We start from the raw sequence: 9,803 nt of genomic DNA, 5'->3' as shown, positions 1-9,803 counted from the left end.
TCATCAGAGTTATTTCATCTAACTATTTTTATTCTTTTTTTAAATTGCGTGTGTTCCCTGGTTGCTTTACTGGATGAAAAACCCAACCCCAGGAATGGAAAAATTCCGGTTAAATTCCATTGTGTCATCAATGGGATTAGAACCCAAACAGTTTCCAACCAGTGTGGAGAGGACGGTAACGATATCACTGTGCTAACACGCAGAGTTTTCTGCTGAGTTCTTTAACTTAAACAGATTAATACCCCTTTTCTTCAACAGAGGCGCCAAATCGTACGAAGGTGTATGTGTATACATTAAAATGTCACCTCCCGCTTAAGGCACATTGTCTCCAGACTTCCACGGGAAGTAATGAAAGAAATCACATGACATCCACCAGTGCCGGAAAAGGATGCAGTGGGAGAGGAAGTGTCGGTTTACAGGAAAAGTAGAGGTAGTGTTGGTTTACAGGCAAAGTAGAGAAAGTGATTCAGTTTCTCAACAGGGAATGCAGTTCAAAAGTAATCTTAACTTCTTCTGCGGCCCTTGTAATGGCGTTTCTTGGGATCAATCAGTGAATTTTTTGTGAAACACTTTTGCAAATTGCCAATCGTGATAATGCTACATTAGTGTAGATGGATAAGAAAGGTAAGAACTTTACAATTTAATGGGATAAAATAGTGAATTGCAGAGTTCAGGTAAAGTGTAGTGACGAAATGGAGTTTTAGTTTTAATAATTATTTTCTCAAATGCATTTGGCACTTGACATAAGTGTCATTTTGGAAATTTTAAACCTTTGAACTAAAATCCATATCATCAGATTCTATACGTGTTCAATCTTATTATTATTATATCTGTAGATAATATTTCTAGATCTTAGCAGTTTAAGACGTGCATAGCTTATTCTGAACATTTAGAGAAAGAGAGTGGCATTTCATTAATTGTTTCTAGACGCCTTTTTTACCCACGTCATTTTCTTTTTTTATTCTTTGTCTGTTTGTTTTCTGTCATTCATGTTCTTTTTTTTTTTTCATTTTGCTTCTTTTAAAGAACGATTACTGTCCCGATGATTTTTTATTAATATTTGATCATTGCAGGAGTAATAATCATTGTTCTAGACAATTCCAAAACAAGAACAAAAGGAGAACATACCCCCCTAATACAGAGTTCGGCAACCTTTTTCGAGTGAACAGCCATTTTTGATCTAATTAAAATAAAAGAGAGAATCCGAAGAGCCACAATTCAGCTCAAGCTTGGGGGGAGGATTTAAGAAATGGAATAGAGTGGGAAGGTGTTTTATTAATTAAAATATTATTATTATTATTATTTTTTATTTTTTTTTTTTATGTGAACTACAAACACGAGAGGTTTTAAACCTATAGTACTTAGTACCGTGCTCGGTTTGGAGGTTGACAAGACGAAAGAAGATATTTGTTGACATTGGACATGAACTTCTATAGACTAAATTTCAGGAAATACGTATGAAGGAAGGTTGCTCCAGAAAATGGCAGTTGAATGAATAAACGAGGAAGATGAAAAGTTGGTTCTGTGAGTTTGGAGTTGGACGGTAAATGGATGTTGGTTGGTGGCCGTACCTGTTCTGACTGTTTTGAAAGAGAGAGCGGGAATTATAGAAGCCAATTCAGAAGAACAGTGCCCATGGAAGTATCTGTAGAAGAGACATGCAGCAGAAACAGTACGTCTATGAACAGCGAGTGGAGGGACTTTGTTAAAGATGAATCATTAATTAACCTAACTGCCTTCTTCTGAATGGAATCAAGAAGCCTGAGAGAGGTTTTGGAGGCACCACCCTAGATGTGGGAACATCTAGGGTGGGCGGATTTGCGATTTGTACAGAGTGAGCAGCTGTTTGGAAAAAAAGTAACGCCGAGAGCGAAAGAGAAAACCAAGTTTTTTAGATGCAGAGGAAGCAATGTTTGTAATGTGCTTGTGCCAACAGTGATTAGAAGTCAGGGTAATTCCCAAAAGAAAAACCTTGGGAGGTGCATTATGGCCACAGAAGCCGATGCGCCAACAACTACCAAAAAAAAGAAAAAAAAAAATAATAATTAACCTAACTGCCCTCTTCTGAATGGAATCAAGAAGCCTTAGCGAGGTTTTGGGGACACCACCCCAAATGTGGGAACAATATTCCATGGCAGGGCGGATTTGCGATTTATATAGAGTGAGCAGCTGTTTGGAAGAAAAGTAACGCCCAGAGCGAAAGAGAAAACCAAGATTTTTAGATGCAGAGGAAGCAATATTTGTAATGTGCTTGTGCCAAGAGAGATTAGAAGTCAGGGTAATCCCCAAAAGATATATATCCTTTTGCCTCGAAATCGGATTGTCACTAAAGATAAGCATAGGAGCAGAAGATTCTTTTTGCGAGATATAAGACAAGACTGAGTTTTAGAAGGGTTGAAATCAATTAACCGGTCTTTGCTCCACTGGAGAATTACCTAAAGATTGGGATTTAAGGAATTGGTAGCAGATTTTCGAGAAGTTGAAGCTGATTGAGCAGGGCAAGGTTTCTCAAAATGGAAAGTAGAATGTAATGTGGTGTCACCGGCAAACCTATGGATAGGATTTCCAGTCAATTGAAGAAGATCATTAATATACAAGAGGAAAAGAGTGGGGGAAAGAACAGAAGCTTGGGGTACACCGGCATTAGTAGTGGAGTTAGAAGACAGAGAGCCATTTACCATGACACTCAGTGAGCGATCAGAGAGAAAACTGTATAATCAATTGCTAGAAACAGTTGGCAAAACATCAGATGGAAGCTTGTTTAGAAGACCTTTATGCCAAACACGATCGAAAGCCTTTGAGATGTCAAGAGCAACTACTTGTGTTTCACGGAACCTTTCCATTGAATTAGTCCATACATGGGCTAACGTAAGCCAGAATATCACCAGTGGATCGATATTGATGGAATCCATACTGGCGATCGTTGATCAGACGGAAGGTTTCTAGGTAGTTTAAGAGTTGGCGGTTAATTGATTTCTCCATTATTTTAGAAAGAGTAGAAGCAATGGAACGATAATTGGGTGGGAGGGATTTGTCACCCTTTTTAGGAACTGGCTGGATATGAACAAATTTCCAAGCAGAAGGAAAAACACCTTTGGAATAAGAAAGTGAAAAAAGCGGAAACGACTAGAAGTAAGTTCAGGAGCGCAGGTTGTGAGAACAAGTGGAGAAATACCATCAGGACCTGGAGCTTTCTTAGCATCAAGATTCTTCAAAATTAATCTGATATCCTTTAACGGGAGACCACAGGAGGCATTGAATGGAGTTTGTTGGGAATGGTGGGAGGTGTTTTACCAAGTTCGTTAATACATGAGCTGGAAGAAAAATGGGATGCTAGCAGGTCAGCTTTATCCTTGGTTGAAGTGACAACAGAACCATCTCGTTTCGACAGAGGTGGCCAAAGGTTGCGGCCAATAGCTTTGGCAAGAGACCAGAATGCTCGGCTACCATTAGGGCAGAAAGACAGTTTTCTACTCTTAGCCTGTTCAAACTCTAGTTTGTACTGATTAATAATTGCTTTACAATTGTTGTGAGCTTTGGTGTAGGCAGAAATTGAAACTGAAGAAATAGAAAGAATCGAGTTACGATATGCAACATTCTTCTCTTGAACAGCCTTAGCACATTTATTTGAAAATTAAGGTTTAGATAAAGGACGAGATTTTAAAGTGGAGTGTGGGATAAAGGATTCCATTCCTGCAAGAATAATTTCACTGACACGATCTGAGCAAACGTTGACACCAGAAGTTTTTAAACTGTAATCCGACCAAGGAAAAGAAGAAAAGAAGTCTCGCAGGTCATCCCATTTTGCATTCTTGTAATGCCAAACAACATGAGATAAAGGTTCCATTGGAGAATAGACGATCACCAAGTTGTAATCTGAAGTGCCTAAAGGTCCTCTCACTTCGACCGTGTACTTAGAAGGGTTGTTTGTGAGAAAAAGATCAAGCGTATTGGCTGTATGATTAGGATTGTCCGCTATTCTTGTAGGTAAATGAACAATCTGTGCTAGGTTATTAATAATTGCAAAAGCCTCAGCATCTCGACCTGCTGGCTCGGTGTGACTAGAAAACGGAAGCCAGTTGGAGTTGTGAACATTAAAATCACCAAGGAAAATTACCTCACTGTCAGGAATGTTGGACTGGAGAAAGTCAACTTGCAAAGAGAGGAAGTGAAAGAGCTCCAAGTGATTAGTGGAGCTGGGAGAACGGTAGAGACAACAGATGAGTTTGACACAATGAGGTAGAGAGATTTTAAGCCAGAGAATACAAAGAGAGGAGTTTCCAAATTGCCAAATCTCTGACAGGGAATATCAGAACGGGCATATGCACAAGTACCACCTTTGAGGCGAAAGGAATCATACAGCGAATAATTTGGGCATCTGAGATGAGCAGTAGTTGAATCAACCGATAACTGAGATTCTGTCAGAAAAATTACATGGGGTTTGGAAGACTGCAAGTGGAAATGGACATCGTTGAGATTAGAATTAAGACCACTTATATTTGTGAAATGAATTAGGAAGTGCTTGAGAGGTTTAGATCTGTTCGGAGATAAGCTTGCTCTATTAGTTTGAAAATTCATGGTGTATTCAATAGTAAGAAAAATTGGGTGGGAAATTTTTGGATATGGCGTACGCGTGGTAAGAATATACCCAGATCCTTGACATAACGTGGCCTCGACAATGCTCCCCGAATACACACTACTCGGGCTCCCTCCAGTCACTATCTGGCAGAGTAGAGGTAGCAAGATTATACACTAGCTGATCCGGAAGCCTCCTAGAGAGTTACCAATAGTTTCGGTCCAATGTACTAACTAGCGGCCGGGCAGCGAACACCGTTTTAGACCTGTACCTTCGAAATGTAAGGAATATTGGATCCCCCCACGACGTTCATCATAACCTCAAAAGTCATCAATCATACTGCATGATGGAAGAGATAGGGAAGGGTTGACCGGAACTTAGCTCTAGAGGCTAAATATGGATTCCACCACATGAAGCCTCCAATAAGCAAAGTGGTGGTATATCACTGGTTGATGAGAGTCATCTACCACCTAGTACTGCCTGGTAACATAGAGGGGCAGCGTTCCTCCATGTGGTGTGGGCGCCACACTCGACCCCTGATTACGATGGTTCACACCTGGGTGGTCACCCACCATGTACTTGTGCATGGAGGTTATACCCAGGATTACTAACAGTCCAACCATCGTGAAGGTGCAAGCCGAGGATTTTGCTGTCAGAGACCATCCGGACTTCGCGAAATTGAGTCCACTTGACTTGAGTGTCACCGGAATATCTGTTACATCAGCGTAACCTCCCATCATCAGCGAACCTCCCATTGATTACTCAGGATAGAAGACTGGCGGACATATACCATATATCAGCTGTTCGCACCAGAGAAAGGATCTTCATATCCAGACTGGGCCCTGAGACAAAAACAGAGAGTATTAAAAGTCTCTTTTTGATGGAATATGGGTTTGAAGTGGACGTAATGAAATTAAGAACGAAACACCTATGCTATGCCTCCTTCCTAGTGATATGCACATCCCACGCGACTAATACTGTCATGGACCAGAAGAACTGGCCTCCAGGAACACTGGTAAAGCCTTTTAAAGAAAGACGCCCCGTGAGGGCGCACAGACAAAACTCCCAATCTAATCCAACGTAGCAACTAATGACTAGTTTGGAGTCTGAATCAAAAACTATGCAATTGCGATATTTCCTACAAAATGTCAGGAGTTTATCTAATAAGCTCCACTCCCTCCAAACGCTTTTAACTCTAAGAAAAATTGATCTCATCTGTTTAACGGAGACCTGGCTGACAAATGAGCGACAAATTGATATACTTCTTAAAACTACCCCTTACAAAGGTATCGGAAACAGTAGAGGTATGGGAAGAGGAGGGGGCGTCCAAATATTCTTTCCAATCCAGTGGCAAGCGACTAGAGTTAAAATAAGCCAGTCTAACAACTTTGAAGCATTGTGTGTAACGCTGATGAACCGACAAATGAAAATACAACTCTGTTTGGTTTACCTCCCTCCTGACCATTCTGAAGTTACACGAATTGAACTTCAGACCTGGTCAGTAACAAGCCTAGCCCCTAATCAACAAACTGTTGTAGGTGGTGACTTCAATATGCCAGTCCCAAGACATGTAAACGCTCTACAAGGCTTAACGTTAACCTTGAATTCTTTAGACCTCAGGAGACATAGCACACCGCCAACGAGAAAAGGTCAAGCTTTAGACCTAGTATTCCACAACTTTCCCAACTGTAAGAACATACCCAACCCTTTCACATTCTCATCAGAGCACTCACCTATCACCTGTACCTTCTCCATAACAACGTTATCGGAAAAGAAAATTAGAAATTACTTTTCGGATACTCACTCTGATCTGATTTTTTCTCCAAAATTCCTGAAACCTGATATAGTTATCAACCATCTCTCAACCATTAATTGGGATAATTTATCTTCACTATCTGTTGAAGAGGCAATTCAGACCCTAGTTGAGCAATTGAGACATATCGCCACGATCGGAGCGTCTAAAGAAGTCAAAATTACTGAGAGAACCCAGCGGCGGTTTCATTTGGATATGAAAATTGCCTTTAGAAGTATGCAAAGGGCATATAGAAAATGGTTAAAATCGAGAAGCAGTAAAGACCACGAAATCTTTAAAAGAGAGAGAGCTCGTTTCCTTCGCTTCAAGAGAGGAGCACATCAACAGTATATATTATCCCAAATTACAAAAACCAGGAGAATTTTCCCAAAGCGCAGCAACCATCTCAACATGGATGAAAAGCTATTTGATGAGTGGACTCGCATTTCTTTCGATCATCAAGATGCGACCACTGAAGTTTCACCCCTACCTAGTGTAAACCAGAACACTCTTTCTGCCATGGATGATGTTATTATCACTAAGCAGCAGCTCATTGACGCCATAAATGGCCTGCCCAACAAAGCTACTAAAGGCCCTGACGGTATACCGCTGTTTATAGTTAAGGTGTGCTCTGTGTACGCAGTGGATCTTCTCTTAAACATCTTCCAAAAGATTCTAAAGACAGGCACCATACCGGAAATCTGGAAATCTTATTATGTCAAACCTGTCCCTAAAATTGGAAATCCCAAGATGCCTAAGGGCTTCCGTCCAATCTCCATAGGATGCACATTATTAAAGATATTTGAAAAACTCATACACCCAGTGATTATTCAACACGGTTTTGCTCACTGACCACCCTACCTCCACACAGTCCTGCATCATAGGTCCACGACCTCTAATCTCCTCGATACTCTCTTCAGAGCACAAAAAGCCTTGAATGACAGAGCCCAACTGGACATAATCTTCTTCGATATCAAATCTGCCTTCGATACGGTCTCCATTCCTACTCTTATACGCATCTTAATAGAATATTTCAATGTATCTAACCAAATTGTCAGCATTCTGAAGTCCTTACTACAGCGGAGACACTTAATTATAACCAACGGAACTCACCAGAAAACAACCTATGCAACGAGGGGTGTACCTCAAGGTGGGGTGATGTCGACAATCCTCTTTGCAATCCTACTTGAACCATTCCTCGCAAAAAATCCAAATTTTAGTTCCTTCGCTGATGATCTAAAATTCTTTATCAATTCAAAAGACCCCAAACAGATACATGAAATTAACAATGAAACCTCCAAGCAAATTCAACAATTAATTGACTTTTTCCTGCGAGCTGGACTCCAACTCAACAATGCCAAGTCAGCGCACATTACAATCACAAAGAGGAAGGTAAAGAATGATATTCGAGTTATGGTTCTTGGTGAGTCAGTCCCCAAAGTTTCATTTCATACTTACCTGGGACTAACGTGGAATGAAGACTTAAATTTCGAGGAACACTTCCCAAAGGCGAAGAAGAAGACCTATGTTGCTTTCTGGGCTATCCGCCAAGAGCTCGCAGGCTGTCACAACACCAGACTGATTGGACAATACATTAATAGCTGTCTCACACCCATACCACTATATGCCTCAGAAATCTGGTCCTCTGCATCTACCTCTCGATGTAATAAATTTCTATCAATGGAATATTGGATTCTGCGGTGGCTGAACCATCTGGGAGGGAACCCCTTCACAATCTCGAAATCCATTCTCCTAGTCAACCTAGACATGACCTCCTGGAAGCTCATTGTCCTCAAAAAAAATCTGTCAACGCTTGCCAAGCTGCTAACTCGCCATATTGATGCCCCATCAATAGAAGATATCATCGCAATAAAAAGCGTAAGAAATAGAAGCCATCACCCACTTAGGATGAAGCTATCAAACTTGGACTCCCTAAAAGGAATGTTCCCATGTAACACCATTGAACACTTCAACACCTTCTCCATTGATCCGATAAAGTTTGAAGTCAATAAAACCTACAGAAGCCAAATTATAGACCAAATCTGGACTAAATCACCAGGATTGCTGTGAAAATTGAGCATTTATTAGAAATTTGATGATATGACCAAATAAAATGCAATAATGTAATGAATATAAATAAACCTGTTATGTTAGTTACTGATAAAGAAGTCAACCAATGTATTTAACTCTTCAATTATCAAGATCTATGTTAATTCAAAGTGAATACATTTAGTAAATGTATATATCTATTTAATAGTTTTTATTATACAATAATTATATTGTAAAGAGCTGAAAATTTGTACAAAAGGGTATAATGTATATTTTATAATTTCTGTATACCCTTCTAGCCCACTTGCTGTACAGGGGATGAACCTTGTGTAAATAAACTGATAGTAAATAAATAAAAAAAAAAAAACGGTGCAATACCGCCACTTTGCTTATTGGAGGCTTGAATTGGTGAAATCCCTGTTTAGTCTCTACAGTTAACTTCCGGTCAAAACTTCTCTATCTCTTCCATCATGCAATATGATTTATGACTTTTGATGTTATGATGAACATTGTGGCGAGATCCAATATTCCTAACACTTCGAGGGTGCGGCTCTAAAACGGTGTTCGCAGGCCAGCCGCTAGTTAGTACACCGGACCGAACCTATTCGTAACTCTCTTGGAGGCTTCGGATCAGTTAGTGTATAATCTTGCTAACTCTACTCTGCCAGATAGTGACTGAAGGAGTCCGAGTAGTGTGTACGTGGGGAGCATTCTCGAGGCCACGTTATGTCAAGGATCTGGGTATATTCTTACCACGTGTACTCCATATCCAAAAATTTCATTACTTCATACAGCATTTCCCACCCACTTTTTTTTACTATTGAATACACCATGAATAGTCAAACTAACAGAGCAAGCTTATCTGCGAAAAGATCTAAACCTCCCAAGCACTTCCTAATTCATTTCACAAATATACGTGGTCTCAATTTTAATCTCAACGATGTCCATTTCCACTTGCAGTCTGCCAAACCCCATGTACTTTTCTGACAGAATCTCAGTTATCGGTTAATTCAACTACTGCTCATCTCATATGCCCAAATTATTCTCTGTATGATTCCTATCGCCTCAATTGTGGTACTTTTGCATATGTCCGTTCTGATATATCCTATCCGAGATTTGGCACTTTGGAATCACCTCTCTTTGATCTTGGATATTTTAAAATCTTGTCCTTAATCTAAACCTTGGTTTTGCATTGAATGTGCGAAGGCTGTTCACGAGCAGAATGTTGCCTATCATAATTGGCTGGTTTGTAATCCTTGTTTCATTTTCTGCTTACACCAAAGCTCGCAACAATTGAAAAGCAGTTATTAATCAGTCCAAACTACAGTTCGTACAGGCAAAGGGTAGAAAACTTGCTTCTTTCCCTAATGTTAGCCGAGCATTGTG

At 40.1% G+C, this 9,803-nt stretch overlaps 1 protein-coding gene across 1 annotated transcript in view; it reads left to right on the top strand.

Moving 5' to 3' along the window:
- Nucleotides 1-492: 492 nt before the first annotated feature.
- Nucleotides 493-9,803, top strand: part of LOC150079730 (uncharacterized) — a 29,713-nt gene continuing 20,402 nt past the window's right edge. The window contains exon 1 of the mRNA XM_090383730.1: nt 493-624. The gene's annotated coding sequence lies outside the window, so the exon portion shown is untranslated. The remainder of the gene's footprint in view (nt 625-9,803) is intronic.

The sequence above is a fragment of the Mastigoproctus giganteus genome, chromosome 10, assembly GCF_048544385.1.
Source record: "Mastigoproctus giganteus isolate SK-2022 chromosome 10, ASM4854438v1, whole genome shotgun sequence".
NCBI lineage: Eukaryota > Metazoa > Arthropoda > Arachnida > Uropygi > Thelyphonidae > Mastigoproctus > Mastigoproctus giganteus.
This window is presented reverse-complemented; position numbering and strand designations above follow the sequence as displayed.